General features: G+C 28.7%; 1 long non-coding RNA gene across 1 annotated transcript in view; it reads left to right on the top strand.

Moving 5' to 3' along the window:
- Positions 1 to 24,728, top strand: part of LOC126735930 (uncharacterized) — a 208,662-nt gene that overhangs the window by 17,444 nt on the left and 166,490 nt on the right. Inside the window, exon 2 of the long non-coding RNA XR_007660550.1 lies at positions 24,691 to 24,719. This is a non-coding gene — a long non-coding RNA (uncharacterized LOC126735930). The remainder of the gene's footprint in view (positions 1 to 24,690; positions 24,720 to 24,728) is intronic.

Genomic DNA, 24,728 nt, shown 5'->3' with positions numbered 1-24,728 from the left:
CCTATGAATATATTCTATCAAATGTCTTTATATAAAGAGTGATTAAAATTACCTTTTCTCTTTTAAACTGGTTATTTATATCTATAGCCAACCTCTGATAATACAAGACATTCTTGAGATATTTTTCAAGAGTATTGTGAGAGTTTTAATGGTATTGTACTTACATGTTGGTATTGTTCCAAATCTGCCTTAAAGAAGTTTGTTTAAACAATAAAACTAAATAAAACTGTAATATAAAATTAAGTTGAAGGTGAAAAATTATGAAACTAATTATGTCACCTTTTAACATAATACACTAGGTTTAAAACGTTATTTGAAAATTCCTTTTAAAATCTGGAAGTCATTTAATAAAACCTAATCCTTAGAGGTTAATTTGGAAACGTGTAGTTAATACCTTCCGGGTTTTTTTTTAACTACAAACGGTTTTACAGAACATTCCTGATGCGATTCTCTGAATATTTGAGAAGGTAAATTATTTAAATATCCCGCTTCTTTATTTTCTTAAAGATCTAACTAAGGTATAATAAAATTTTTCAATACTTTTCACTTGGCTTGTATTTAAATTACTTAAAATTTAACCCGGATAGTTTGTGACCTACCTCAAATAAACCATTTTCGGGTTCAGTAATCTCACGCCAATGAATGTCCGATCGGCGTCACCGCGCACATGACCTCAAAGAGCGCCTCTCAACTGGACGTACCAGACACAAAACCAAAAAATAAAAAAAAAACGAAACACAAACAATATATAGAAACTAGAAAAAAAAAGTCAAACATGAAGCAATCCTCGCAAATTCGACACTGGTTGTTTTTTTGTTTGGTTTTCGGCGTTTATCCGTCCATATTCGGATGCCTCAGCAGCCATGTTGGCATATCGACCAACAGGCGGCGTGGCAACGCCCTTGATCTTTTGTGTGCTCGCCTGGGCCATTGTCGAAATTTTTGGACTGACAAATGGCCTCTAGATGAAATCTTTCTAAGCGTTGTTCGATGGGATATATGACCTTTATGAGAGATTTAGCAGCTGCGACCCGTTTGGATTTTTTTTAGGTGATGTCCCGATGGGATGGAAGCAGGGAATGCCTTAGTATACAGAGTGAACATAGTATAAGTGTGTTTTTTTAAATAAGTTAAAAGAAAAATCATTGAGTACTAGGAGCTTACAAACTAAGCTAACTTTCCCAGAAAGTATCATACGTCCTGAGTACGTAACTTTTATGTTATATTTATGTCCATACGTCTATTGTTGTAAGAATAACGTATTTAGTACACGTCATGGAAGTTAGCAACAGAATCAGAAAGGAAAATCAAATTTTTATAGTCGACCAGATAAGTTCTGCACGCAATATATTTTTTGCCGTATTTAAGGATTAAATCAGATTTTAAACTTCTAAAAGAAATGTAAGAGAAAAATTATAATTACATATAAAGAGATGGGATGTAGATTGAATATTTTTGGAGCATAAAAAAAATTTTGTAAAATAATAAATAAACAAAAAAATCACAGTAATTTTTAATAATTTTTTTACACCTTCAAACTTGGTGTATAAATGAGAGATAATAATATACACAATATATCTCAGAGGCACACGTTTTTTTAGGGGTTGAAGGGGTGTAAGCCACCCCCAAATAGTTTAAAAAATTGTAGTAATTAGTAGTAATTTTGTATCACCTTCAAACTCAGCATATAAACAAAAGATAATAAAATACATGATATATCTCAGAGACACACGTTTTCTTAAGGGATAAAGGCGTGGGCAAGGGCTTCTGAAAAAACATGTATCTCTGAGATATATCGTGTATTTTATTATCTTTTATTTATACACCAAGTTTAAAGGTGTAACAAAATTTTTAACAATTACTGTGATTTTTTTAATTTATTTATTATTTTACAAACATTTATCTTTTATGTCGAAAAAAAATCAAATCTACATCATTTATTAGTCAACATTATTTATCAACATTAGTTTTCCTCTTAACTTTATTCTAGATGTTTAAAATCAGATTTTATCCCTGAATATGCAAAAAAATAGATTGCGTGCAGAACTTATCTGGGCGACTGTAAAAATTTGATTTTCGTTTCTGATTCTGTTGCTAACTTCCATGAGGTATTTAGTACGTACTTTTACATACGTAGTTTGTACGTACATTAATTACGTGTCACGGACGTACATACAGGTATAAATACTTAGAAAATGTTTTGGCTCCTATGGATTATACAGGAATAAAAAACATATATATTTTTGTTATTACGCAAAACTATATGCCAGGAAAGAATTTTTTTTTTATACTTCTAAGTTTTATTTTCAATATTTCTAATTTCAGTAGGGTAAACAGAAAAAAAACTATTTGCATGCTTATTTGCTTTGATAGAAAAAGTCAACGAATTCGGTATAAATTAGACAACAACTGTCAAATCGATATTCCCTGTTTCCAAAGGACTAATATACCCTATGAATTTAGTTAATTTACATGTTGATCTGATTAAAAAGTAATTAGGTATAGGATTTTCAAAACAAGTAAAAACTATAGATAGATAATGAAGTATTTGTCATAATAATATATTAAAATTATCAAGATCGGGAGTTGACATTGTTTACACACAGAGTTGACACAGTATTTAAGACAAATGACAGTTCTACCTATAATAACATTTTCTTATTATATTTAAATTTAGTTTTACTGTTCACTTATTGATAGGAAGGATCTACTACGATCTAGCTCAAATCGTGGTAAGAGCATATTATTTATTTATTTTAGTAGCAATGAATTACTTATTTGATAACTTGCTCAATTTAAAATATAATTTCAAGGTGCAGCACTACAAGCAAGGATTGGAAGCGCAAAGAAAATTGAAGGTTGTATTTCACAATGGTTGCGACAAACAAATGAAGTTTTTTTTTGTGTATTTTCTGAAACGTTTATTTTTTGTTTTGTTTTTTAGACATATACAAATCTTGCTTTAGATTTTTATATATTTTTTTATAATGATTATATTTTCAGTTTTTATAAGTGAGTAATTTTTTTCTCAAATATATTTTACCACACAAACAAAGGAGTCGTGTAAACATGCTAGATACGTCAAATCATGTCCTATAGGTGGACGTCCTATTATACGTCATAGTACGTAACACCTCTTTTGGGGTATATACTGTGTACGTACATTATGTCGTGAAGTACGCACAAAGTACGTCTTTGGTACGTATCTGTGCTCAAAACAACAACACATATTTTTATCATAAGTTGAAAAAGTCTCTCTTTATGTTGATGTGCCTAAATGTTTCAAAATTTTAAAACAAAATTCTAACCTAAAATGTTGAATGTCTGCACTGCAAAAATTATACATCAACAAATAATTACGTCGCTTGCGATAGCTGTCCCAGAATTTTCCACAAAAGACCTTGCTTTGGATTGAATACTTCTGAGATTAAGGTAATGGAATTAAAGGAGAACCCTTTAGTCAGTTAAAATTTTTTTGTCAAACTTGTAAAAAAAGCTTTAAGAAGGTACCGGAATTGATAAAAGCAGTGAATTATAGTAAATTGAAGATTAAAAACTTGAAAAAAGTAATCTAAACGCATAAAAAATAACAACAGCTTGGGATCAGCCCATGACACTTAGGGTAAAACATTTTATGGGAGCTACAAGAACATTAAAAAAAAACCTAATAATGTCATGTTATTTAATGTTTCAGAAAGCGACGAACTCCATCAAGAACGTAATTGTTCTATTATCTGATAATCTATATCATATAAAAGAGACTATGATATCTAGAATATGTTAACGAGTCAAAAACAATAACAGGGCATTAAATTTCAAAAGACCTAAACTAGAGCTTTCTTCTAGTAAATGCAAATGCAAGAATTATGAACCTTTTTACCAAATTGTTTAGGGACTCCGAACAAAGTTAACCACGTTTCACACAAATGTTTCCGCTTACTGTTACCCTATTATTATCCTGACTGAAACATTGCTGCCAGATAATATTTGTGATAACGAAATAGGATTGTTTGGTTACAACATTATTTGCTACGACAGAAATCAATATTCAAGTAAGTGCACTACGGGGTGGAGGTGTGCTAATAGCGGTACTAAATACTATCACTAGTTCGGTGGTAGCCGTTTCTAGTGATGTTATTTGCCACGATTGATACTGGCTCTGATGTATAAATAATAGCACCTGTTAATCTACCTGCCTGTTCTCCCTTAAATAAATACCAAAGATATTTTTTAACAATCGGTGCTATAAAGTAGTGTTTTGCTGGTCCTATATTGTTGTGTAGGGACTTTACCATACCTTCAGTTTAGTGTTAAGTCCAGTGCCTATAGTAAATGATAAAATTCGCAACTCAATGAATGAAGTTACGATACTGGTAGTGGTAACTGATACTGGTCTAATTCGGAGGGACTTAGTGTAAGTATATTATAATACGATTTCAAGTCAGCTGATTTCCCTCTGTCAAATGACTGCTTGGGTCAGATAAATTGAATTGAGATATTATTACCCCACTTGGTTAATGATATGGTAAATATTTTGTATGATGTTTTAAACTTATAAAAGTGACACAAAAAATCTACACTACTATTTTGGGAAGTGACCTTTGCTCACAATGCAAAATCTAAGCTAGAATATGTTATCAGCAGTGTGTTGAAAAATTACAAATATTTTTAATTAAACATAAATATATAGAAAAATTCTAACATTTATTCCAAGAATTTCACGAATCGAATGCAAAATTCCCATGCCAAGAGCCTTAAAAGTCTGAAGATGTGATGTAATATAATTTTGAAGTCTAAACATTTTAATTGTTTAGCGTTTTCTTGTACCTGTCTTTGTTTCATTTTGTTAAATTATCTAATGATCATTTAATTATATGTATATGTTTTCTGAAGCTTAAATTAATCTTGTTCTTCTTATATTCCTTTGTGTTGTAAGATTTTTTGTACTACAAATGATAGAGGCCCGTAAATAAATAAGTAATTAATAGAATATTAATAGTAATAATATACGTAAGAAATACAAATATTTAAATCAAAAATAGTAGCAATTAAGGTAGGTAGAGAATTATCAGTTTTATTTATTTTGTGTTCTAAAAGTAAAACTAAAAAAAATATATTTATTATGTAGCTAGTACTTATTAGTATTAAATTTTTCTTATTTAAAAAAAGTTATATTTTATTGCAGTTTTTTATAATATAATTTCTTTATTAAAAAATAAATTGCATAATAAAGTTGTTATAAGGAATTAGAACTTGCTCTCCTATTCAAAAACAATGGAAATCGTAAATACTTAATAGTTGATTAAATTCTGCATTTTTAAAATATTAAATTGATACAGGATATCCCATAAATTATCATCCATAGACTAATTAGTAGTAACACACATCATAACATACTGTAAGTACAAATGAAAAAATAAAATAAAAAAAAACATTTTAGAAAATTATTCTTGTTGTTTGCGTGAGATTAGAAATCTTTGTCTTGATATCAAAGGCATAAATGGCAAATATGTTATAAGCTAATGTCATTTATTTAAAAGTTATATTTTTTGTTTTTATTTATTTTCACGTCGTTTAAGTCAAATTGAATAACAATTTTGTATAGACATAATATTTTTGTTACTATCGATTTCATCTTAAATTAAAAGAATTTAAAAACGAAAATTAGTTTTCTTGTAAATTCAAAAAATCAGACACAAATAAAAAATTAACGGTTGATAAGAAATATTTGTATTCACCATTTTAAAAATTATATTCAGCGCGATACACTTCTCGTCTTCAATAATTTTCGTTTTATATTAATTATCTAAAATGCAATAGTGGCCATGAGTACATAGGCACCATGCCATTATACTTTATAGCAAATGGTCGACAAATGCATAAATAAATTACTACTGATTTTAACCAATTTAGCCATTATACCCACTGCATCCTTTTCACTGCCTTGCAATTCCCATTAACTTGCTTGTAAATAAAACTGTTAAAACCAATTTAAAGTAATAGTTCAATATATTTCATATTTATTTTATTATCGTGACCACCCTATATACCCAAATAAATTTGATCATATCAGACAGTTTTTCTTCTCAAGGTCAAAAACTTCTTTCAAACCGATACTACGGTATGTGGTCTCAGTTAATTGGTATACATATAGTGTGTTCTTAGTTATATAATGAATGACTTGGACGTGACCCCACTGCCAAGAGCTTATAGTCGGCGTTTTCTTGCCAAACAAATAAAGTGTCTGGGATTGTTTACAATTTATAACTTTGTCATGATGTGGTTTTAGTGATAAGTTTTCTTATCAGAGTCGTAACTAAATATGGGGACTAAATTAAGATTATTTTTGTCAATGTTTTATTTAATAAATCACGATTTTTTTGGTTAAAAGTGTTAATATTGAAGCTTTTATTATAAGTTCGTTTATTTTTGTTTAATTATAAGGAATTACCTACCACATGACATACTTTTTTAATTTATTCTTTTCTAATCTATTTCTTTTCTGAAATCTGCAATCTGTATACATGCATAACTTAATAGGATCTGATAGGTTTATATTATTTATTATTTCGTTTAAATTTTTAAAGTAAATCTTGTTATCCTAAAAGTTATGGTAAAAAAACTGTACTAGGATGGATTATGCTGAATTTGCTAAATGAACATAAAAAATATTGATAAACAAAATTATAGTAGAAAAATGTTATATGTTGTATAGTTAAAAGGCAATAAAAATTATTAAATATTTATTGAAAATACTCTTTAATAAGTATATTAAATGAAAATAATTACTTTGGGATAATAAAAGAACAATAATGTTTCTTGAAATAAAAGTGGATATACAGCTGTCTGTTTAGTACTCCCTTTCTCCATTGTGCCTATATTGTTTATGCAAAAATAATCAATTTTTTTGTGTACATGGGATAAACAAAGTATATTTTCAAACTATTTTAACTTATAACTGTTCACAAAAGTCGAGGCAGTAGATATTTATGTTTCTTTAAATAGACTGTAAAAGACTGTATATATTATTTGATTTTTAGTTTCTTCGTAAGATTCTAAAAATTCGGATGTTGTATGCATGTCATACGTAATTCAAGAATTTTTTTGGAAAATTTGTTTTTTTTTAACTTTGTGGCTACTTGTCATTGGATAAAATTATTTTTACATTCCCATCGTAACTTTTTAAGATCTGTTTAATAAAAGAAAAAATACTACTGTCACTAGTCGTTTTTTTCCTTACAATGGTTTAAAAACTTGTATATCATATATAAAAATGTATATCATAAGATAGTGAAAACAATTTTATCCTATAACGAATACTTATAGATATATAGCCGCTAAAGTCGATTTTGATCTGTCTTTAATTTAAAAACTAGTTGATTAGAGCATAACATTTTATACATCAAATTGTTTAAATTTTGATGCAGAATCAAAAAGTCAAATATAATATACAGTGTTCCATTAAAAAAAATATAAAATTTTTCTGCCACGCGTTTTGTGAACACCCTATATATGTCCCAATAATTTTAAAATGTAGCTTTTTTACCCCCTATTTATAAAAAAAATTATTGTTCTGCTTTAAAAATACAGCCACAATAGATAAAGGGAGTACTAAATGGACACACTATACATGTAAGCTAAACGTTAAGCAACTACTTACTAAAGCTTCTTACTATTCTTTTTTTATAATTTGGTTCTTATCTGCTTTCAGTGCTAAATTTAGTTTAGGTTTAGTTTAGAGATTAAGTATAGATGATCTTAATAAAAGAATTAATTTTTCTTTTAAAAATGTATATTATATTGAACCACTTTTTTAATTAAACACTGATTGTGCGTCATCTTAAGCATATAGGATCATAAGGTCTTAAGAGAAAATAAATAAATTATATAGAAGAACATGCTTTTCTAATTCAATTTAACCTGTTTATTTCCTGTATTCTTTGCATAAGCAATTTGGTATAATACTTGCATAACCTCATAGGATACTTTAGCTATATATATTTGTTTGATGTATATGACGTGTTTATGCATGCAAAATGTGTAATAATACATCAACTATATACTAGCACACAGCTTCTTAAAAATCTTAAGTTAATTTTAAACGGAGATCATACATTAAGTGAAAGATATTTTACAAATTTGTCTTGCATATATATTTGTTTATTTGAATATTTCATATAATATTTGTTTACATTTAAGGCATTTAATTAAATAAGCTAATTCTTTTCTGTACGTAAAAAATATTAAAAACCAATACAAAAATGTTTAATTATGTTTGTCAAGTTAATAAAAGAAAATCCTTTAAAATTCTTGTCAAAATTTAACGTTTTTAAAAATAGTAAATATATTTAATATTAACAATTTGAATTCTAGCAAAAGCATATTATTTACGAAAATAAAAAGGCTATTATACAAAATACAACCATTTATCACCCATCAAATATATATTTTTTTCGATTAAACCTGAAATATATTTATACTAGAGTTTCTTGATAGTTCAATTTTTTTGTTAGTCAATTAATTTTAATTAAAAAAAAATACAATAATTCGAAGAATAAACTGTAAAATAAAGAGTGTTGATACTTACTGTTAGTACGAATTTGAAATTAATTTCATTTAAGAATATTCATGATTTTATAAAAAATATGTGCAAATTAAAATACAAGATCTGTAAGGAATATAACGGAACACCAATAATAAGTTCTTCAAGCTACAATATGTGGTGAAATCTTCATTTTGGTTAAACTATATAAATTTCTAAGCAGTACTATTTATTATATGTATATTAGTAATAGTTTTTTAATAATTTATATTGATGTTTTAAACAAAGCTAATATTCAAATTTAATATAATAGCTAGTTTGTATTTTTTATTGCAATAAACACAATTTATTACTTTTTTTGCATATTTTTTAATATTTTTTCACATTTAATTTGCATAATACAATTGTATGTAATAAGTCTTTATTTATCCGAATAAATATGTTCTTAATAAGTCTTATTAGGAACATCTATTTGCTTTCTTAAATAACAGAAAACTTCTTCCTTCTTCCTTTTAATTCAAAATTTTAGTATTTGTTGATTTACTACTTCATAGCACAAAAAAAGCTTTTAACTAATAACATTTTTAGCAAATTTCCATACATATTGTGAGAAAGTTGTGAAACGAGACTGCTTTCAGTAAGCTCTTAAACTCAAATATAAATGAGATCCTAGAGCTTTATAAAACTTATGAGAGTCTGAAGTAATACACTAGGAAAACTACGTAGGAAAACTTTACGCTTCTGCAAGTTTATTTTTTTGTTTCTTATTAACCGTATATATGGTATATTTATCGTAGGTACATATTTGTTCCTTATTAACCATAAAAATTAATGTACTCCACATAAATGACTCTATATTTATAGTTATGAAATTAAAAAATTTACTTACAAGAAAACTTTAACCAAAAATAAACACTACTTGCACACCTTTAATTCAAACTCAACTGAATCGCTTAAAAGCATTTGGGTCTCAGTATCCTTGGCAAATAGAAAATTATTGACACCTTTAACAACCCTTTTTACGACACGAGCAATCAAATTTCAAAAAAACAAATTTAATCTGTCCCTCGTCTATAACCCTTTCGTTATTTCAACTTTGTCAAAAAAGAGTTTTATTGCAGTTCGACCTTGTTTGTTTTTTTCATGTCTGATTTTTCCCCGAAGCTGGGAAGGTCAGAACGCTCGTTGGGTAATGTGGTTTGTATTACTCAATTGTTAACCCTTCCTTGATAGGTTTATTGCTAGGGACCTTATGTAAGTTTTACGGAGGATGCTTTTAGTTTAAGTGGGTCTTTTTCAGTGGCAGTTCAATAGTAAAAATGTATCATTTTATTAAAATATCTAATATTGGTTATTTTAATATATCTATTATTAGAATTCTATTTAGAAATTATGTTAACATAAGTGTTTTATCAATATTTATGAAAAACTTTACCATATACCTATAAATTGGATCAACAGCCCTAAAATAGTTTATAAAGTAAGTATTATTTTTAAATATTATATTATAGTTATAATAAAAAGAAGCAGCACTATAAACTTACTTTGATGATTCTTATGTAGTAAACATTATTTGAAAACCTCGTTTTTTTTATACAGGGTATTTGTTTATTGCGTTAGAATTAAGGGACGTGTTTCTTGAACGATATCTAGCATAAGGTCTTAAATTTGAACTACAGGATGATAAATTGAGGGTTGCAGGTTTTCATAAAGATACCTATATATAAAATAATTGACATCAATTTTTTAATTTAATCAGATTTAAACCTTACAAGGCATATGCACAAAGTCTTTTTCTTTTATGTGAAAACCGTGCATCGAGATTTTTTTATAAATAATTCAAACATATATTTTATTACAAGAATGTGAGAACAGGAACAGGAACAAGAACCAGTGGCGTACTAGTTACTTTTTAATATATATTTTAGAATCCGAATGGCGAATGTCAAAATTTAAGTTGTGTATTTAAAAATGGTTCTGTATATGCATAAAACTTGCATAATAATTTTCAGAGAAATATTCAATTGAGGTAGGGAGTATCAAATTAAAAACAGTTTTTTAGACAATTTTACCAGATTTGAAAATTTAAGACGTTTAGGATTTAATATATTCCACTTTTTGCTTGATTTGATCTAAAGATATAAATCTATAATAATATCTAAGATTATATATCGCAAGTTCCTAGCAAATATTAATAAAACACTCTATAAACCTATTTTCTACTACCGTGCGTAAAGTACTCACTTTACATAGTTTCCAGTGTTTAAAAAGTTTAATTTTTCGTTTATTTGACATTAATTAATTAACATTAATTTATAATTTGTCAATTCTTTTTTTCCTTTTTTTTTCACGCAGTCGTGTGTAAAGTAAATTGATATTTCTGATTGTTTTGGTATTTCATGTTTTTTTCGGTAGTAGAAAATATTTTGTATGTTACTCGTGCTCATGCGACCAATTTCCTATTTATAAAAAAAAGGATCATTTTAGATAATCATTACATAAGTAACTATTTAATTAACGTATTTGGCAGTTCTCTATGTGGTCAAATAGGAAAATTGAATGTAGCATTAAAAGCAAAATGAAAAAAAAATATTCAGCTAAATAGAATTTTAATATTTTTTTTATTCTAATAAATATTGCCATAAATTAATTAGTATTAGTTTATAAGTATTTCAAATTAACCCACATAACAAATTAAAAGCAAATGTATTAAACTAAATCTAAAGCACTAGTATTTATTTAACGCTTATACCTGTATGCTGGTATTAAAGTTTGATAAGTTAATTTTTTTCCAAAACTGCAAGGATCACCGAGCTAAATTTCCTAAATTTATTAATTATCTTAGACTGGATTTTGAAGAAGGAGTTCACGTACACGCAGTGCATACTGATTTCTCAAAAGCTTTTGATCGTGTAATTCATGTCTTTTTGTTAAATAAATTATTTCAGTTTGGCTTTGGTGGACACTTACACAATTGGCTTTAAAGCTACTTAACTAATCGTAGACAGGTCGTGAGGGTTTGTAATTACAACTCTAATGAGATCTCAGTTATTTTCCACTTGAGGTCTCTCCTTTTTACTCTCTGCTTTGATAACATTGCTAATTGTTTTAAATACTGCATAATTCTAGTACTCTAAGTTCTATTGGAAAGTTTTAAAACCTATCGACGAAGTTTTAACACTCCAGGTTATATTTATTCTATGGAAGGTACTCCTTTGGAAGTTATCACTAGTGTGAAGGACCAGGGTATTACATTATATTCGCAAATCAACTTTTGCTCTCATGTTATATCAGATGTGTCCAAGTCTTTACAAATGTTGGGATTTATCAAGAGATGCACCAAAGATTTTTAAAATATAAATTTCATAAAACGCCTTTATTATACCCTGGTTCGTCCTTACCTTGAATATGGATACTCTGTATAGTCACCACATTATAACAACTTAACAAAAATCATTAATTGAACAAGTCCAGTACAAATTTTTGAGGTATATTGCTTTTAATAATATTATTCCTTTACCCATAATTAATAAAGACTTTGAAAGTGAACTAAATACAAGTCTTAGGTTTCAGGCTCATCGAAGATTTATTGATTTGACGGTCTTCTATGACGTTCTGCACTCCATTATTATTCATCGTTTGATCTAGTCCACAGAATTAGACTTTATGATTCATCAGAAAAGCAGCTGCTTTTCATGTACCCTCTTATAAAATAAATTATAGATGCGGTTCTTTTGTCACTAGAGTTAGCAAACTAGCCAATCGTTACTCAACTTAGCTAGACTTCTCTGCAGAAAGAAATCAGCTTTGGAGGCAGTTAAAAAGCAGTATGATATAGAGTTCATATTAAGCTTTATTAAGCTATTATCTTTGGCTTATTGTTGTTATTTAGAATTTCTTATGAGTGTCTTAAACAATAATTAAAATGTAACTTTTATATTCTTTATGTTTTGCTTAGTGTAAGGTCAGGGTAATTTTTATTCTATTGTTCTGTATTGAGCTTACTATCCGTTGACAAATGCGTAAATAAATAAAAACTAGATCCTTACTGGACATTTTAAGAATAGTGTTAATTTTCCTCTTCATACTTTACAACACTTGTGAAGTGCCTTAGTGATTTATTTTTATCGCCCTAAACAAATTCCTATATTGAAGAAGCTTAAAGTATTATTTAAAACCATATTTAACTAAAACCAGTAAAATTAAAATGAACAGCATAGCTTAGAAGCTACTGACAGATAACAGCTTTAATTTTACTAGTTAAATAAAATGGTTCTACTTGATGTGGATTTTCATATAAACTTAAGCATTTTTTAAAATTTGTTTATAATGGACAAATGTGGATATTGAAGATAAGACTCTTATCAACAGTTACCTTCAAATCATAGATATAGTTACAGCTGGGTTTTAGACTATCTGCCGCATTGTTACAGCAGGGAAATATATTTCTTATTAGACCTTTAGATGATCAATGGAGGTTTTTTCAGTTCCCACCAATTTTAACCTTATCAAGGTATAGTACTTTCATAGCATGAAATATCTTTATATTATCTCTAACCAGTAGAAATGTTATCAAATCAAATCAAATATGCTTTATTGTCAAAAAATTCAAAAATGTTTGTAGACAAAGCTATACATAAAAAGCAAAACACACAGATATAGAAACCAAAATACAAGTACTAAATAAATATATACAAAACTGGGTACAAAAGACATAAATGTATGAAATTTAATAATACAAAATATTGCTATTCTACATCGTAGATAATTTAATAATTAGCCAGTGCGTGCATGATACTCAAAAATTAAAATTAAAAAAAAATCATCTACTGCATATAAAGCTCTTTCCAGTAAATATGATTTCAAAGCATTGCGAAATCGAGGAAAAGATGTCAATGATTTAATTTTCAAAGGCAGATGATTGTGCATTTTTTAGCTCCGTAAAGAATAGAGCTTTTTATTAATTCTGACCTTGGGATTGGCACATAAAGATCATGCTCTGCGTTTTTAAGTGGATATTTGCAAGATGGTCTATTGAGAATTTCTGATATATGCTTGCGAACCAACCAAATAGATTCAAGAATGAATAAAGATGGAAGAGTTAATATTTTAAATCTTTTAAACATTTCTTGGCAGTGAGCTCGACTATCAAGTTCTAGTAAATAGCGAACCGCTCTCTTTTGTAGTCTAAAAATGCGCTCAAACTGAGTCACACAGCATGTGCCCCAGAATGGAAGGGCGTAACGAAGATGGGACTCAAAAAGGGCATATTACACTGTTCTTAATGACGAAAGATTTAATTCCCTGGAAACTGATCTTGTGGCAAATCAAGCTGAACTTAATTCTTTAGATAAAACATCGATATGTAATTCCCACTTCAAAGAGCTGTCAACAATAAGTCCCAAAAATTTCACAGATTCAACAACGTCCAAGTACAAAGTACCAAGTGTCCAAGTACCTTTGTAAAATAAGACTTTAGTTTTTGAGATGTTCAAGCAGAGGAGATTCGAATCACACCACGATTTAATGTTGATAAGGTCTTTAGCAATAGTTGCATGAAGTGCCGCAACATCCGGATTGCTCCATGTAAAGCTAGTATCATCGGCAAAGAGACCGATTTTGCCGCTAATGTTAAGATGGGCCATATCATTAATAAACAGCAGAAACAGAATTGGCAAAGAAAATTGAGCAGAATTTATATAAATACCTATGTAAGAACCACTAATTAATATTAAGTTAGAATGAGGCAATATTGCTTCTTGAGTATCATCACTTGATGCGATATAGATATTTGATCTAAACCCATTAGACTCTAAAAGTTAAGGTCTATCAAGTAGAAAATAAAAAACTACTAGATTTTTACTCAAACTCCATTATTATTATTTTTAGAGAAGTCCAGAGTATAATGGATCCTGGAATCCTTGTAAAATACAAATTTATATCCTCTCTAAGGAAATGATGTTGGTAACTGTAGATTTAGTTTGTTATCTAGTTTGGAAAATAAGACGTTTGACTTAGCGAAAACGTTTTTGTAAAGACAAATCTCATAATCCTTACATAAGGGAGGTAATATGGGCATTAGACAAAAATTTGAAGGCATATTCTTCTTTCCTAACTTCAAGACGAGAGAAAAATTTTTATATTAGGCCTTCTTTAGGGTGAACAGAAAAATGTCACTTGTCAAATAAAGTTGTGATGTCAAGTAAAGTTTTTATCTTGTGTGAAAAAAAACATAGATAAAATTCGACTCTAGGTGTACCGATATTTTAACTATTTGAAAATAAAATTTATTAAAAAAATATAATTATTATTAAAATTATTATCAAATTAAAAAAACACATATATGTGTTTTTAGGTTATTAAAATCAGGAAGCAAATCTGAACAGATTGGAGAAAACCGTATTTGAGCAAAAGCGAGAAACGTCATAAATTCCCATTGCCTTAGTCAAGTTGAGAAAACTCGAGTTGAAATTTATATTTGCTTAAAAAAGAAATTCAGGATACAAGCTTTTTTAAAAATTATACGGTGCCTTTTACCGGGTACCATCAACTTGATGATGATCTATTGTGGGAGAAATAATAAAATATGCAAAAAAAATTGTAAAAATTTGGCACCGTGCAAAGTCATTAAAGGATACACATAAGTAAATCATTTTGATAGTTGAAAGCCTTTCGGTACTGCTGGAACAAGATATCGACTTGTTTATGTTAAACAAAACACCCAGTATATTCCTTTAGTATATTCCCAGATGCTCGAATGGCTATCATTATATTCAACGCATATCTGCGCTCTTTCTCTTGTAGATAAAACGGCATAAATTCAATTTATTCTTTAGGCAAGCCATAAATCGCATTTTAAATTCTGATGATCATATTTTTCCTGATTATAGGCCTGGACTGAAAAGCAAAATCTTTTATTCTTCCCCATAGGTAAAAATCTAAAACGGTCAAATCGGTTTACTTGGCCGGCCAGAAAAACAGGCTTCCTCTTCCTAGCTATCGATCTGTGTATACAGAATTTAGGTGTTTTTGCACATTTATTGCAAGATGCGTTGGATAACCATCAAGTTGCAAAAACATATTTCACCTAAGTGGCACTAAAATTGGCAATGTGTTTTTGAGAAACTCTAAGAAGACATTAGTGCCTTGTCAAAGAAATATAGTCCTATAATTATTGTGCCACCTAGTACAACACATATACGTTTACACTCCAGCGCCCTTGATGCTGAACTTTTTGCTTCCAATTAGGATTTTCGGCAGACAATAATTCATATTATGGCAATCTACCTTCCTATTGCTACTAGCCTCTTCTGTCTAAAGAATTTTATATAGAAGTTGAGGGTTCTCGTTAATCATGCTTACAAACCAATGACAATTTTTAAGTCTCCTATTAATTTTTTTGAATTCATCTTCCATAGATGGTTATAAAAAAAAAACTCTAGATCACGAAAGAATCCTTTAAATCCTTGTACTGATTATGATTTTAGAGTTATTATTAGTAACGAAGACCATCTATGATATATAGTCCTGAGGATGGTCTCATGGAGATCAAAGCGTAAAAAAATATATAGTTTTCTTTTCTGAATTAGTTTTTTTTTACCTATATGCAACAAAAAATAAGCAAGCTTACACACTATGGTGACGAGAATTAATTCACAAAATAATTAATTATTATTTTCTGTATGCTTCAATGATGCATTACTGGATTAAAGATATATTGCTGTCCTAACTTTAACTAAATGTTAAAAATATAATTACTAGATCACCAATTTTTTTACGTTCTTTAAAGCTTGGTATCATATTTTTATTAAAATAACACCAATTTGCAAAAAAGTAATATCAACATCCACATAATATGTCATTTCATCATATTAATTACGCTTGGCGTTTATTAATTTAACTTATTAAATAGCTATGCTTAATGAAAATTTTAAAAATGTATATCTCAAGGGTAGTTGTGAATAGATGTGGAGTAAAACTGAAACTAACCAAATTCATTAAAGATAAATATTTAGTTCACATAGATAAAGTTAACACTAGCATAATTTAAAAGCAATTTGCAATATTTTGGTTAAACCGGGATCAATTTAAAGCTACACTCTACTCAACCATAGATTTGAGAACAATTTGAAGCTTTTATCCTTTAACCTATTCTAAGATTTTCTATCATTAACTTGGAGAAAACAAATTATGAATATAAAATCAACATTTACTTTATTTATATGCATTTAAAGGCAATTTGGAGTACCTTTGAATGACTTCTGGTTCAAGATTAACATATTCACAAGCATTTGGAAAAATGTATATTCTGCTATTTAGCTCTAGTATGATATATTTTGAACTAATTTATTTGGACTAATAAAGCTTCTGACACAAAAAAATATTTTCCTACTTAGATTGGTTTAAAAACGTTTTAAAGTAATAAATTGTTAGCGTGGACACCTAACTTTAACCACCTTGGAATAACATGGAATAATATAATTTCCTGCGAGAGGAAGGACATTTAAATAAATTTGGCACAATTTGGGCAATTTGGGGCCCATTGAATTAGAGTTCTTGAACCAAGATTAAAAAACTATTTAGAAGCATTTAAAACGATTTTGAAAAAACTTGGACCAAAGATACTAGTAAGACTAGAGATACCTAATTATTTATTGCTTAGTAACCTGTTTTTTGTTATATCATTATTTTACCTTAAAGTTATTAAGATTTAATTTATATTCTTAAGTAAATTATAAATATAATATGAAATATTAGGATATAACTTATATTCTAAGTTTTTTAATTAAGACTCACCCTGGTGCTGCAAAAAGTTAATTAATTTTCGTTGCAAGCATTCTAAAATTGCCTAAATATTTTGGATCCATTTGCATGCAATTATTGCATAACCTAATAATTTAATGTAATATACACTTCTTTAAATATCTCATATCAAATTTAGGTCCACAAAAGAAAAAAGGATATATCATACTCAGAAAAACTACCCTGTATATACCTGTCAACACACCATTCATCTTTCCCCTTTACAACTTAAAGATCAATCCATTACAATCAATAATACAGAAATCTTTACTTCAGCAAACCTCAACCCTTAGGGAAAAAAATCATTACAGACTTCAGCTATTTTCAACCCCTAACTAGTTCATCGAGATTGCGCTCGAAACGAATAGATGGCGCTAGGGGCTCTCACCCTTGCAAGGGCTTCAGATCGATAAACTAAATATTAGCATGGGAGGAAAGGGGCGGTAAAAGTGTCGGGTAGTTAGGAAGTTGAGGAGGATAGTTTTTAATAACGCTGGTTATAGAGAAATCGTCATAGTTCAAGAAAACTTTAAAAAGAACTAATTATAAGATAATTTTTTTTAATGTTTATATAAGGCACCAGAATTAGTCAAATGACAATTAGATAATTTCCATTCGTTTCCATTACGAAAATAAAATGTTATAGGCTATTATGAAAGTTTCCAACGACAAACAACCCATTATGTTGTCTAAGACAATCCTCTTAAAACATTTTAGCATTAGCAGACGCATAAACAAACCTCAAAATGAGGCTGGGGATGGTGGGGTCACAAACCCGGGCTATTTTTTCTGTCTTGTAAACTCCGCGTCTCGTACGAAGCGTAATATTAGGAAATTTCCCTTACGGCCGTTTGTATAAATAGTGCTTTAAAATTAAATGGGATGAACAAGCATTAAGAATATGCGAAGGGGGCGCCAGTATTCGAAGGAAAAATAATTTTTTTTTGTATAAACCTGTTAATATGATTCAAATTCACATTTTTATGAAGTTTGTAGTTAAGTACCTATGGTTATTACTACTATGTTAATTAAATATCTTAATTAAGTAATTTTATTTTTATTAATTTTAAATAATGATTTTTATACAATTAAAGAGAGTTTAGGAAAGGCTCTATAAACGAAAACCCTATGCTTGTAGAGGTTTATTTTAGCCCCGCTAAGTTAAATTAGAACTTATAGCGTAACACTGGCTTCTGCATGTATCTGCTTGATTCTGGCTTCCAAACTCTCAAACCTAAGCTAGTATAAATGCTTTATGGTAACACCATACATATTTCGAGATTTCTTCCTCCTTTGAGAATGTGACCTAAAAAAAGGGTGGTTTGTTTGGAATAAAAGCACTGTATAAATAGCCTCTTAGATCTTCAGAATTGTCCCCAAATGACCTTTATTTTTGTTATTATTATCTTAAGGAGAGCATTTATAAATACGAGCTTTTTAGGCTAACAAATTTCAAAGGGTTGCGAGAAAAAATTGTTGAATATGTCAACTCCATTTCATCAGAAACTGACTAAAAAAAAGAAACTGACTTGGCTAAAAAATAAGTTAACTTATTTTTTAGCCAAAGAAGATCTGTTTGAGCCTTTTATTTAAACAAATTAAAAAATTAATTTCTGTAGAGTGTTTAAATTTTTCTATTTTTATCGGAGTATATATTTTATTTTTATTAGAATAATGTTTTAATTTTCATTATGAAATACACAGCACAATAAATATTTTGAGACTTTGATTCTAGGTGGGTTGTATATGATGTTTGTAAAGGCTTAATAAGAAAAATATTTTTAAAACTTCCAGGTAATATTTTTTTTAAATTTTATTGCAAATAATATAGTTACCCTCATCAAAGTTAAATGCTTAGTAACCATAAATGAATGCTCCTTAGATAGAAAATCTCCATAAGCGCCATAAAACACTAAACCGTCGACGGATTGTTGCGCTCTCTGATTGTCGAGGCGTAGTACCAACCAGAAGCAAAAATGGATTTATGACGTCACAATGGCGGGAAATTTAAAATTTGACTAAAGCGCTAAATTTGAATTTCGCTTTACTACAATATGCGCTAAAAACTAGTAGGAAATATATGGTTTGTAGTTTCTGAAAGAAAGGCAGATTTTTTTTAATTTCTAAAAAACTCAAACATTTCCTACTAGATACTTAGGCCTAGGTTTCAAAAATTAAACAAAAAATATTTACAAAATGTAATACTATATTATAAAAAGAGATTATACCACGAAATTTAAAAGATATACAATAAAATTTAACAGTTATATACGCTTGTTCAAAAATTAAATAAAATATCAAAATTCATCCAAGTTTTACAATGTTTAAACTTACAACTTAATTTAATTAGGAACTTTGTTGTATGAAGAGTGCAGTTTTTGAAGTTGAATTTTTACAGGGTGTTGAAAAACGTTATAATTAATGCATAAAGGTCAATAAGAATTTAATAAAATTACCAAGGTATTATTGCCTACTTAATTTACTAGTAATGTTCTTTATTAAATAATACGAATTAATAACCCATTAAGAAATTATTAATGAAAGAAGCAATAAGTAAAAATGTTAATAGTAAATCTTGTATAGGAAAGTATATAGATGTTACCATTTTTCCATCTGCCTCTAAAAATTTAATAGTCTCCAAGACTACTACTGAAACTGCTTTTCTCTCAGGCTTGGCATCAGCTTCAGAGTAAATTTTAATATTAAGGCTGCCAAAAAGCCTAGCCAGAAATAAGATGAGTTCTGGTATGTATTGAACTTCACTGGTTATTTTATTTTTGTCTCCAAAGGCTAGAAATAAAAAGCATATTTTGAACTATTCATTTTGAAAATCAATTAAAAAAAGAAAATCTTACCCCATTTTGCCAAATTGTCAATATAGGATCCTAGTGTATTTCTAAAGACCTAAGTGCAGTTTTTAACTTTTACCTTATTTATTTATATAGGTATTACATAAAAATCCATCAGCTTGGATCACATTCTATTGTCGGCTGCACATGTGATCAAAGTGGTCAGTTCTTCATAATCATGGTCTGAAAAAAGATATTATTTTTTCGATTTCAAATATATCGTACAAGTTGTCATTTGGCTACACAACAATGGTGTTAGTCCAAGAGACACATTTTCAAGTTATTATAAAATAATATGTCTATAAGTATGTTGTATGCCCTATATATATCAAACATAAAGATGTTCTTCTTTAACTCTTTGAAGTACTTAGGGACAAAATTTAACCCACCTACAATTGTTTTTTTCCCAGTAATGTACGTCGGTTTATTTATTAAATCGTCTGACTATATGATCATATAAGCCTTAGAGATTAGACGTATAAAGTGCTTGTGATGTCGCTCGATTGTGCCTAGTGATTCAAGTGGTCATTCGTTTTTTTATGTTTTGTTGTTGCACGTTTCGTTCTAAAAAGGGTAAGATATTTTTGTTTTTTTTTAAGTTTTATTGTTTTTTTTGTTAAAAATATTTGATATACTTTTTATATAACTGTTTTATACTAAATAACTTGAAATTATTGAGTTACTTATTTCTATATTCTGTATTTTTAAGTATGGGCTAAATTTTGTCCCACCATACAAGTAAGGTTTTTTTACGTAGGAGCAAAATATGGCAAGTGACCGATTTCCAGAACCATTACCTTTTAAGGTTATTGATTTGACCGAAGAGGATCTTTATAATGAAATTGAGAATATTGAAAATTCGGACAGTGAATTTGTAGGCATTCCATCAGATATCGACTCGGATAATGATAGTTTTAATGGAAATGATGTAGACGAGCCAGAAATTACAAATAATTTATCAGAACCGGATAATATGGTAATATCATCATTTAATGAAGAACCGGAGGAATGGGACCCCGAAGATCTTATTCCACTGAGCAAATTAAAAACATTATTCAAAATACAGTAGAGTAAGAATAATAAAACGGTTTCACCTGTCCAATTTATGGAATATTCAGGACTAGCCCAAGTCATAAAGGAACTAGATAGGGTGACACCATATAATATTTTTAGGCTTCTGATTTTAGACAAAATCGTCGAATATATGTTGTTTCAAACAAACATCTACGCGTAGCAAACTTTTCACAATTCCGGCAAAAGCCCACCGATAGTGTAGAAATGCGTACATTCATTGGTATAAACTTACTAATGGGTATCAAAAAGCTGCCGTCATATCGGGATTACTGGAGTACAGATCCAATTTTACATGTTCCCTATATTAGTAGACTAATAACTGTCCATCGCTTTGGTTGGCTCCTAAGTAATGTATACATCTTAATGACAACAACTTCATGCCCAACCGAAATTTTGATAATTTTGATAAATTATATAAGGTAAGACCATTTTTAGAAATGTTGAAATCCAATTTTCAAGCCTATCTGCATCCTCACGAATTTTTATCAGTGGACGAGTCTATGATAAAGTTTAAAGGCCGATCTACGATCAAACAATACATGCCTGCAAAGCCAGTAAAGAGAGGCTATAAAGTGTGGATGATAACTGACAGCACTGGATATTGCTGGGATTTTGAAATATATTGTGGCAAAACCGGTCCTGTTGCAGAAAAATGTTTAGGTACCAACGTAGTGCTTCAGATAACACAAAATTTAAAACACAGATATCATAAAATTTTCTTTGATAACTTTTTTACAAATGTAGTCCTAATGAATCAACTGTATCAAGAAAAGTTATATGCCTGTGGTACTGTTAGACATACCAGAAAAAATATGTCCCAATTTCTGGAAGATAAAGCAACGCACAGAGGTGACTATGACTGGTACGTGATTTCTACAGGACTTAAATAGCCCGATAAAAGAACAGTTCACCTTCTTTTAAATTATCACAACCCAGATGACAAAACTGAGGTCAAAAGGAAAGCGAAAGACGGCAGTGTAGAAAACATACCTTGCTTAATAGCGCTGACTGATTACAATAAGCATATGAACTCAGTAGATAAATTTGGCGAAATGGCAAAAAATAGAATCATGTTGTTCTTTATTGATGCTGCTGTTGTTAATGCTTACGTGCTTTACAAGTTGAAGACCCTAAAATGAACATGAAAGAATTTCGTTTGAATATTATAGAACATCTAGTTGCTGATAAATTGATAACATCATTACAGGGTACTGAAAAATCATTACCAACTCCCATCAAAAAAGGGAAACCTTCCCAACCAGAAACGATTAGACTTACTCAAAGTACACATCAGCCAGTACGAACCAGTAGACGAAGATGTGCAGTCTGTAGTTCCAAGGAATTTGAAATACGCACAAACTGGACCTGCAGCGTGTTTAAAGTTCTCCTATGTTTGGGAAAGAACAAGTCTTGTTATCAGTCCTACCATACAAAGTAACTTTACGCAGTAGTATGGTGGGTCAAAATATGTATCATGGGTTTTTCAAAGAAAAAAGTAAAAAAATTGATATTTCTCAATGTTATGTTTTATTTCAGAGCACCTTGAATAATTTTTTATGTTTTTCTGTTATAAATAAGAATAATTTTTTTTGTACCACTTAATATAATAGGTAAATTTTTACCATTTTTTCTGTATCTCAAAGAGTTAAAGGCTGAGAATTAGAATCTATAGATGTTTTTACTAATTTTTTGATGGATTATTTAAAATTGACTCTCCCACACAGTAAAACTTAAGAACAATTTCTCAGTTTAAGTTTCAAAAATTCTCCTTTTTTAAGCCCTCATTAATCTTCGGTTGAATTTTGTTTTGGCTGACATTTGCTTGTTAAACCTTAGGATCATTTAGATTCAGCTCCTAATTGAGCAACAACACTATAGTTTTGAGCCTCTGAGGATACACATCTTTATGTTTGATACATAAGAAATAAATTAGTGAGTGGAGGAAGATTGTGTGTGCACTTAGCTTTTCTCATCGTACACTATACTATTAAAATAGACTACTATCTCAATCTTTTTAATATACTACTATGAGGTTTAAATAATGAGTTAAAATATTTTTTTTGGAAATATTAAATTTAATCAAATATTTGTAATGCCAATTGAAACTACTTATTTGAATCTAATGCATTAATTTAATTTAACATTTTTTATTTAGCATTTTAAAAGCAACGAAATAATGTTAAAATTTAACATCAATATTACTTTTTTTAACACAACTTTGTTGCTATAACTGTCAATAGTTTCTTATTTAAATATAAATAGTTAGCAATGAAATCTTTAATAAATAAAAAAAAATACTATATAAAATAAATTTTAGTTTTTTTTTATAATATAAAATTGCTTTAAATCAGTGATAAAAGTTATAAATAAAAAAAATCTACACTACACACATTTGGCTGGTGTTGCCTTATTAAGCTTAAAATTTAATTTGTGTTATATAATATATTAGCTTTATTTTATTTTAATTTTTACATTTTTCCTTATTTTCACAGCCATTTATCATTTTAACACATGATTTTTCCTTTCTAAATGGAATTATTTATAAAATCCAGTAATTTGTCTCAGTACATAAGAAAAACAATTTTTTTACATTCGTATATATTTGGGTCTCAAATGGTTTGGAAAATAGAAGACAATTAAACTTTATTTGTTGTTACTTTCGTTGCCTTTACCACATTTTACTTCTAAATCATAAATCATAAAGTGGTTTATCTCACTAAATCTGGAAATTAAAAAGTAGTTATTTTAACATAACATTACTGTTTATGTTTATTAAATAATTTGATAACTGTACAATTTTCTGGGAAAGATTAATAAATCGAAAATTCGACAATATAGTTTTTTTTGAGGGCATGTTGCGAATATTTCAGTTAAATGTCCCGGGTATAAATAAAATAATAATATATACATATACCTCAGAAAAACAAGATTTTGTTTAATAATAATAATGACGAAAATCGAAGTGACTTTAAAATTTTCATTTAAATATTTTAATTTTTTCGAAGTGAGTGATTTTTTAATAATGCAGACTTTTGCAACAAAACGAGGATTCGAAACATACGAAACAACTATTTAGTCAGTCATGTGAATCATTTATTTTGGAAAAATATTCGAAAAGAGATTGATATTGCGCACCATAATCATTTAAAGTGCCTCAAACTGTATACCTTTTACGATCAGTATAGACATTTTATTTAGAAAACTGATTTTATTAAACTGATAATGATTACATTTTTATATAGATAGCTTCGGTTCTTTTATCCATGCTTCTTCGCGTAAATTAAAAAAAAAACATTGTTAAACTTTTTTTCTCGTGTTTTCTTACATTTTATTTTTTCCACCTTTACAACCTTTTACAATACTTTAATGAATCATAATCGACACTATTTACGCCCACCTAACCTTAAAACTTTTCGATTTCAGGTAAATTTCGGCGTGCCGACACCACAAAGGTAAGTCTC

This window comes from Anthonomus grandis, chromosome 5 (assembly GCF_022605725.1).
Source record: "Anthonomus grandis grandis chromosome 5, icAntGran1.3, whole genome shotgun sequence".
Taxonomy (NCBI): domain Eukaryota; kingdom Metazoa; phylum Arthropoda; class Insecta; order Coleoptera; family Curculionidae; genus Anthonomus; species Anthonomus grandis.
The sequence above is the reverse complement of the archived record's forward strand: the minus strand, read 5'-3'. Positions and strand labels throughout refer to the sequence as shown.